Source organism: Cibotium barometz, chromosome 64 (assembly GCF_041138505.1).
Source record: "Cibotium barometz isolate CiBa-2024 chromosome 64, ASM4113850v1, whole genome shotgun sequence".
Lineage (NCBI taxonomy): Eukaryota > Viridiplantae > Streptophyta > Polypodiopsida > Cyatheales > Cibotiaceae > Cibotium > Cibotium barometz.
In genome coordinates, this window is record NC_141109.1 from 5,394,985 (window position 1) to 5,403,852 (window position 8,868).

An 8,868-nucleotide genomic window follows, 5' to 3' on the forward strand; every position below is an offset into this window, starting at 1 on the left:
CTTATACAAAGGAAAAAGATAATGTAGTGGCTGATGCTCTTTCACGGATGTGACTTGTTTATTGAATGCAATCTCGAAGCTACATAAAGATTGGGTCATGGACATTCAAGAGGAAGATCTCTTGGATGAAAAAGTGTCACAAGTGGTGCAGAAATTACAACAAGGCACCCATGAATATTTTCCTTATTATGAGCTTAAGAATGGTCTCTTGTACTACAAGGACAAGATTTATTTTGTATCTAGTTCATCATACAAGAGCAAGGTCATGAAGGGAATGCATGCAACCCCTATGGTGGGTCATTTGGGTCTCTACCAAATCTTTGATAAGATAAGGAAGAGTTTCTTTTGGAAAGGGATGTGGAGAGACGTGCATGCGTATGTCACAAGGTGCTTGCCGTGTCAATTAAATAAGGATCCAACACATAATCCGAGAGATTTGCTTCAACCCTTGCCTATTCCTAAGGGAAAGTGCATGCACATATCCATGGATTTCATCATGGGACTTCCTTGTATAAGGAAGGGTTGGGACAACTTGTTTGTAGTTGTGGATCGATTGACAAAAATGGTACACTTTATTCCTACCAAGGTTACCCATTCGGCATCTATGGTTGTAAGACAATTTGTGGAGTTTGTATTCAAGTTGCATGGAATTCCTCAACAAATTGTGAGTGATAGACATGCCAAGTTCATGGGATCATTTTGGAGATGCTATTTGAGCTCATGGGTATTAAGTTGACTCCTACCACCGCCTATCACCCGAAAATGGATGGGCGAATGAAGAGAGTCAATAAGATGGTGCAGACATGTTTGAGACACTTTTTCCATGATACTTAACATGCATGGGATGAGTGGCTACCTTTGGGGCGGAATTTGCTTACAATAGCACAAATCATGTAAGCATTGGCATGTCACCTTTTGAGGCTACTTATGGATACAAAGTGAACGCACTAGTGGTGATCAACAAAGAGGAGATTGCAAATACAAATGCAAAGGATAAGGTGGAAAGAATGCAAACTCTAGTCAATGGGTGGGGGTTTCTTTATATATCCATATGAATCATATTGCTCATATGACTCATAGCTCTCCAATTCTGAACTCTTGATGACCATTGACAACGTCACCAAACAAGTACTATTATACTAGTATGGTTCCAAGAGGAATTGGTTAGGGTGGTAATATGAGAGGTGGGTATGGTAGTCTATACATACCTCTCAGTATAAGGTTCTAATAAATGGGCACTAAATCATGCATTGGTTGAGAAACATTTGGTATGGATAGTTGGGATAGTGGTTTCTTGTGGTGTCGGGTTTCCTTGATACCAACGATGGGATGTATCATGGTTCCCATATTTCTCTAGTGAGCATAATATTATTGTTATATCGAGGCCTCATCATTGCATACTCCAATCTAAAGGAGTCTAGCCTTCTTAACAAGGGGGCATTGAGTGCTATTTGGGATCAAAGGCTTGGTGGTTTTGAGGAAGTGTGGTTTCATGTGCTAAAAGTAGACCATATTGTCATTTTCAACAATTAGTCTACATATGGTTTGCATTGAGGGTCCTCCCTAGTGCTGTTGGTGTGCAGGTCTAAAAATGATTTCAAACAGTGCAGGTCTAAAAATGATTTCAAACATGTTTGTTCTGCTTAAGCTATAAAAATGATTTCAAACATGTTTGTTCTGCTTAAGCTATAAAAATATAATTTTTTTATAATTTCATTTTTCAGTTTAAATATTTTTTTAGTTTTTTTATTTTTTCCTAAGTTCACGTATGTTGGCTCCTAACATTTACAATCACCAAGAAACCAGGCTATTGGGCCTTGCCTTGGAGCCGCAAATGTAACTTTTCAATGTGGGTTTGCTAGATCATCCGTTGCATCCTCACTTTATTGCTACACCAAAATACTCCTTGGCCAAAGGGGGAAAAGAGAGCTCTCTATGCCTAGATAGGGGCAACAAGAGATGGTCCTTTGGTGATGGTTCTCTCTCACAAAAGGTGGGGGGGGGGGCTGAAGGGGAAGCTAATGTAAGAAGACAACCTATAACCAAACCTATCTAGCATGCATCCATCAAGCAAGCAAGGTTAATAGCATATAAGCAAGCAAGAAGAGGGAAGAGGAGAGCTCACAAGTAAACTATTGTGTATTATTAAAAAAAACTTATTACTAGTCTTAAGAAAGTATGTAGTCGAAGTCTTTAGATTTTCCCTATTTGACATTAAGCCCAAGATAAGGCTGCTTTATATATTTTAGTATCATCTTACAAAAGATAAGCTAAAGAGAAGATTTAGCTCTATGGTTAGTCTCTTGCAAAGGTTGCCGATGGGGACATGGGCTTGCAAAAAAGTTTGTAAAGATTGTTACACCTAGTTTCTCTCTTAATGACCTTGTTGTTGGCACCCAAGAATAATGCACAATCCCATCAAAGTGAAATCTTACATCATAGCCATCGATGGTCACAACTAAGAGAAAATTCCTTTTAAAGAACATCTTAAAACTTTTTAGTAACACCATGATTTGAAACAAAAGAGATAGTTGGCATCATTCCTAAAGCACTAGCGTGATGGCATCTAAGAGGAGATGCATCAAAAGACATGAGATGGGTGAGTATGTAACATTCTTTGTGTACAAAAAAGTTAAGGATGTAAAGGCTCTAATAACCCCTCTTCTTAAAAGGAAAACAAGAAGAAGAATGTGTTTATTCTACTATGATAAATATAGTCATAGTTAAAATAAATGAAGAAAGATGAAAGCAGATGAGAAATATGGCTCTTTGAAACCCATGAAGAAAAAGTCTTGCAGTACTACTGAAGTTATTTTGGAGCTCTTTTTGGTGATTGAAGAAATATGTGAAACCATTCACAACTACCCCTAATGGATCGTAGATCATTTTAATAGTGGAGCATCTCGACATATGACCACTCAAAAGGACTAGTATACATCTCCACATCTAGTAGGCTATAACCCTCACACTAAAAGCTCCAACAGTAAGGGGAGGATTCTTGATTTAATTACTCAATAAAATGCTAAGACTATCATAATTTTGGAACAGGACCCTTTTTTGCATAGGTTTTTGGGAGGATAAGACCCTTTTGCACTTATATGTGAGATCTTGAGGAGTCATTTTACTCCCAATAGCTGTGTTTTTTCATCACACAACTTCTTAATCTTTTTGATAAATTTCTCCATATTTTCCATGTCAAAAAGATTCTCCAGGTTAAGATGATTCTCGAGGTATTGATCCATTAATAGTCTCATATTAATTCCTTAGAAGAACCAGCCAGAATTTTGTATGCATAGACTCATGTTGAATTAATTTCATAAAGAGTGATTGACACTAGTGATGATGGAACAAATATTTGATGCATCCCTTATCCTCCATGCTAAAACATGAGCAGGTCGTGTTGCAGACAAGAGATCTACCAACAACAGCTTTATGTTTTCTTTTGGGAGTGATGTTGTGAGTTAGTCTAGCAACAAGAGATAATTGATAGGTTTCCATGTTAAGTATAGAGCCAGAGTATAGGGTGCTACTATGGTAGCTTGATTATAAGATAGCTTGATTTTAAAAACTACTTGGTGATATGGGTGAGCCTGTGGATAGGTCTGTTGTCATATATAATGATAACATGAGTAGCATATAACTAGGCAGTAACCTAATTTATCATGCTAGGATGAAGTACATTTAGCTTCACCATTGACTTGGGTGATGCAAGGATGTGGTCAGCATCATTAGGAAGGGGGGGTATGTTAACCACTCCCTTGGCTAACATGGTTTTACCTGCTCGACCTACTGTAAGACGCTTCACCATCTTACTCACGTAAACGGGCACTTATCTTTTATAAGACTAGTAAAATAGAGGTCGGACCATTTTTAAGTTTGGGTGGTCTAGTGTGAAAACTAGTATGTAAGTCATTTTTGACAATAAGTAATAGACAATGATTGTATGATAGTGCAAAGTAATCAACTTGCAAATAACATATGGATGGAGTGATAATAGTGTGAATAGCCTACTCCGATTCTTAAAGAAGATTCTACCAATAAACAATTTGATGCCCACAAGAAGAAGTGATGCTCGAAAAATACTTTCCAAGCTTGGTATGGATTACACTCCAATTCATGTATACCATAAATGACTATGTACTATTTAGGAGTTCCTTTGCCAATGTCATGCAATGTCCAAGTTGTGGAGAGGATCATTACAGGAAGGATTTACAGAGTGCAACAATTTTGCAGAAGGTATTGAGGCACTTTCCTATTATACCTCGCATTCAACATATGTTCTGGTGTCAACCAACTGAGTTAATGACATGACATGTGAACCATCTTTCAACCCGCCGATGGCATGATGAGGATTCTGACCGACTCACCGACTTGGACTCACATTGAGGATGGATGGCCTGAGTTCAAAAATGAGCCCCATAATTTACAGCTTGGATTGGGTATGGATGGGGTGAGCCCATTTGGATTGAGGTCTACATCATGGTCCACATGGCCCATTTTTGTTATGAATTCCAATATTCCTCCATGGATCTCCATCAAGAAGGATCATGTGATGCTTGCGCTTCTTGTGCACGGGAAGCAGTTGCCTTGTAGGGGTGATGCTATTGGTGTCAGCTTGTGAGGTATCTTGGTTTTAGAAGCTACTTGGTGATATGGGTGAGCCTGTGGGGATAGGGCAGTTGTTATTTATATTTATTATGACAACATGAGTAGCATACAATTGGCTAATAACCTAGTATACCCTGCTACAACGAAGCACATGAGGTGCACTATCACTTTGTGAGGGAGAAGGTTCTAGCAGGCGATGTATATCTGGTATATGTCAACACAGAGGATTAGGTGGCTGACAGCTTCATGAAGGCATTGGGCACAGAGAAGATCCACAGGTTTAGGAGCTTACTTGGAGTGCAATGTGTGGAGTTGAGCTTGAGGGGAGTGTTGAGATATCGAGCTCAACTAGTGCTATGGAGGACATTGATGACCTATTTGAGTGATAGCTTTCACACTTATGCCACTAGAATGGTTGGTGAGATTATGGTTGATATGGCGCCAGTCTCGATGAGACAGGCTGTGTGACCACCACTTTGGAGTACTAGAGTAATGGCATAGTTATAGAGCCAACTCATAAGTCGGGTTCACACTATCGACCGACCATTGTATGTTGTTGTAGGAAAGTACTTTTCCTTTTTGTATGTACTCTTATCTTTTAGTTATATGGTTGTAGAGAGAAGAGAAGAAGATAGAAGAAAATTTAGCCATCCATCTCTCTCTTGTGTCTTGCACTCTCTTGTGTGTGTGTGTGTGTGTGTGTGTGTTTGCTTGCAAGGAACTCAAGCTCTCCCTCTCCTTCACATTCTCTTTATAGTATTAGATCTCTGATTCATGTGAGAGATGAGGAGGCAAGCCAGAGGTAAGAACAAGAAAGCAAGGAAGTGGTACACGGGTAAGAGCATCATCATCTCTACCCCTTCTTGTTTAGATACAACACCTCCTCAATAGCTCCGGGAGCTACACATCTCTGATTAAGGAGTTGTCTTTGTAGGCTTGGAGATGCGTGTGTGGTGTACAATACTTTGTACTATAGTTTTATGAGGTGAGGAGGGAGAGGTGGCTAACAACACTGTCTTCGAGCCTCCTAAATTGTTGAGATATCGAGCTCACCTAGTGCTACGGTGGACATTGATGACCCACTTGGGTGATAGATTTTGGACTTTTTCCATTGGTATGGTTGGTGAGATTATGGTTGCTTCCAGTGGATAATAGGCTGTGTGATAACCACTTTAGAGTACTAGAGTTATACCATAGTTATAGTACCAGCTCATATAGTCGGGTTCACACTATAGACGAACCATTGTATGTTATTGTAGGAGAGTACTTTCCCTTTATGTATGTAATCTTATCTTTTAGTTATACGATTGTAGAGAAGAGAAGAAGATAGAAGAAAATTATGCCATCCATCTCTCTCTTGTGTCTTACTCTCTTGTGTGTGTGTGTATGCTTGCAAAGGAACTCAAGCTCTCCCTCTCCCCCACTTTCTCTTTATGGTATCAGAGCTTTGGTTCATATGAGAGCTAAGGAGAAAAGCAAGAGGCAAGAAAAAGCAAGCAAGGAAGCGGTATGCGGGTAAGAGCATCATCATCTTTTCCCCTTCTTATTTAGGTACAACACCCCCTTGGTAGCTCTAGAAGCTACATATCTCCGATTGAGGAGCTGTCTTTGTAGGCTTGGAGGTTCCTATGTAGTACAAAATACTTTGTACTACAGTTTTGTGACTAGATTCACGTTTTGGGCGTGTTTTGATCTCCGTTCGGTCACTGTAAGGTATTTTTAGCAGTTTCAAGAAGTTCTAGTAGAGAATTGTCTCTGGTCGAAATTTGGTTATTGCAGTGCAATAGTGCGTTTCAGGAGTGCAGACAGTGTTTGCATATGCATTGTTGATATTGTGTGTATGTACATGTACTCTATTCAAATTTGGTGACATACAGGCTGTGCTGAAGTACCACTACTAGCAACAATTTACAGAAGATACTGCTGTGTTACAGGTTGCATATAGAAATTATTTGTTTGCAGGTTTCTGATTGTTGCAGGCATACATGTATGACGAACTCAATCAAATTGTCAGTGAGAAGCTAGAAAAGAATGACTTCCATGCTTAGAAGTTCAAAATGACCAATTTCCTAATGGGTAAATGGTTTTAGGACTACGTAGAAGGAGACAATGAGGAGCCTCCAAAGTTGTCTAAAGAGAATGCCGCTATAGCAAATATAAAGGCATTCAAGGACTAGAATCTGGGTACAAGGAAAGTCATGTATTGGCTTTCGATCAATATCACAGAAACAATGATAGGACACATACAGGAGGATGCCAACACTCCAGCAAGTTGCATGGCAGAACCTGCAGGGTTCACATGTTCCAAACTATTACAAAGGCAAAAAGCTGTAGCTAAAACAAGAGCTGCATACAATGGAAACAAAAAGAATGTCTATCAATGATTATGCTTTAAGGATCAATGACATTGTTGAATCCCTTGGGTCTATCAAAAGATGTCTTACGAGGTTACGACTACAAATGCATCATCTTCCTCATCCGATGAAGAGAAGACACTACCATCCGTTCCTTAAACATGGGGGGCTTACAGATCCCCTCCTTTTTTTGATTTTTTTTACACTAGTGAAAAAATATTTGATTTTGTTTGAATCAAGAAACGTATTAATTTGTAGATACAAAAAACATAATTTGATTTTTTGAGTGCATAATTCAACAATCTCTGGATATAAATGTTGTAGATGATTCTTCTTATTTTTGAGTGTATAATTCAACAATCTTTGAATAAATGTTGTAGATGATTCTTCTTATTTGCTTTCTAAAAAATGCTCCTACTTTTTGTGATTGGGTATTGTTGGGTGTGTGTAGTGTAGTGCATCCTACTTTTCTATAAAATGATCAAGGACTTTAACTTGAGATCCTCTTTTATAGGATTTGTTGTAGCTTGATGTCCTCACCACCAGTAGACAGATGTATCGTTTGTTGTATTTAGAAGCTTGTTCTAGGAAGAAGATTTTTCTAGCCAGAAGCATTTTCAATAGGACTAAGTTCTAAACAAAATTTGGGATTTGAACAATCTTGTGCATTTTTGCCGCACGAGTCGTAGCTGAACACCGTATGCGAGCCACAATTGTCTGCAAGCATACAGCTAGGAAAGCAAGCTCAAACAAAATGCAAAGGTGTGTCACTCACCGCTCAACCGCCGCCGTGAAGGATTCCCGCGTCGCAGTAATGAAGGAGCCGCCGTCGTCGCTCTACCGCCTCGCTGCCGTCGTGCCGCTACACAGTGCTCGATCGCTCTCTCACTCACTCTCTCTCTCTCTCTCACACACACACACGCAAGAGAAGGAAACCAAGAAGATAAGGCAAGAGCACTCTTGTATTCAACACATGAGAATGAGAGTTTTAGGGTTACATTTGACTCTTATAGGTGACTTAGCCATTCACACATGGGCGTCCATACATGGCCGGCCGATCCTAACCCTTACCCTGCTGATATTCAAGGTGCGCCTCTCATCGGCGATCACCCAATCCCTTTATCCTTAACATATGGTGCCGACAAGCCCGGCCCACGACTCAGAATATTTAAATTAATGACGTAAAACATAGTACGTCTCAATGTCCATCATAGGTTAACATGCCCCCCTTCCTAATGTAGATTCCGTCCTCGGAAGCTATGGTATGGTAAGCTCGATAGGGTTGTTGTGGTAGACCGTCTGCAAAACAGGGAAGTAGAGAGAAAGTATGCTGGAATTCAAAAGATATAAAGTGTATAAATTCAAGCATGTTAGACCACAATGGATGTTGCTATGAGAACTTAGTTTAAGGGGTCACATGAATGAGCTAGTGTAACAAATTAACAGGAGTTTAAAATTATTGAAAGTAAATCAAGAGTTAGCAAGGTGTCAAAGGTTAATCAAGGTTTATAATTGGCCTAAGTCAAGGAAAATAACCAAACTTAATAAATAAACAGATGACCACACTGTGTCTACTCTAAGAACAAGTTAATACCACGAGCCTAGGGACACAAGAAACATCAGAGTTACAGGAGCCTTTTGCCTTTATTTCTTTATGCACGTGACAATTTTTACACACAATGGCGACCTTCCTAAGGCAAAACTAACATCGATCCTGGTACCATGTTTAACACAAGGTATTATCCAGGAATCTATTAGTTCACCTTAGGCAAGGCTACCCCCTACCAAAACCAAGGCATCGGTTTGGAGTAGAATACTCCTCACCTACCCAGTGTCAGTAAGGCGATAGGCATCGGTTTGGAGTAGAATACTCCTCACCTACCCAATGTCAATAAGGCGATAGGCC